Source organism: Ipomoea nil, unplaced genomic scaffold, assembly GCF_001879475.1.
Source record: "Ipomoea nil cultivar Tokyo-kokei standard unplaced genomic scaffold, Asagao_1.1 scaffold3043, whole genome shotgun sequence".
Taxonomy (NCBI): domain Eukaryota; kingdom Viridiplantae; phylum Streptophyta; class Magnoliopsida; order Solanales; family Convolvulaceae; genus Ipomoea; species Ipomoea nil.
Genome location: NW_017619471.1, coordinates 732447 through 733025, shown reverse-complemented (window position 1 = coordinate 733025; position 579 = coordinate 732447).

Here is a 579-nt window from a genome sequence, read left to right as displayed (position 1 = left end):
GGTGCGGTGCGTACGGTGCGGGGTGCAGTCTTTGGTGGTTACAACCTCCCGCCCTTTTCTCGCAGGTAGGGATGACAATTGAACCCGCCCCCGATGGGGAAAACCGACCCTCGCCCCGACGGGGACGGGTTCGGGGATTTATTTCGGGGAACGGGGGCGGGGATGGAGAGAATTCCCCAATCCCCGCTGGGGACGGGGAGGGCATTCCCCGCCCCGACCCCGTCCCCGTCCCCGAATCCCCGGCTAATAATATATATATTATATAATATATAATATATAATATTAAGAATTTCAATTAGTAATTTTAGTATTTAGTGAAAACTGTTTACGAATTAAAATGTTTAGTGTTTAGTTAATAAACTGTTTAGGAATTAAAAGTTGTAGTTACTGTAAACTGTTTAGTATTTTTTTTTTTTTTTGAAAAACTAGTCTTTTATTTTTTATTAGGCATAAATAAAAAACGGGGCGGGAATTCCCCGTCCCCGAAAATTCCCCACGGGACGGGGATGGGGAATAATTCCCCATCCCCGCCGGGGAACGGGGCGCGGACGGGGAATGGGGAAATATTTCGGGGACGGG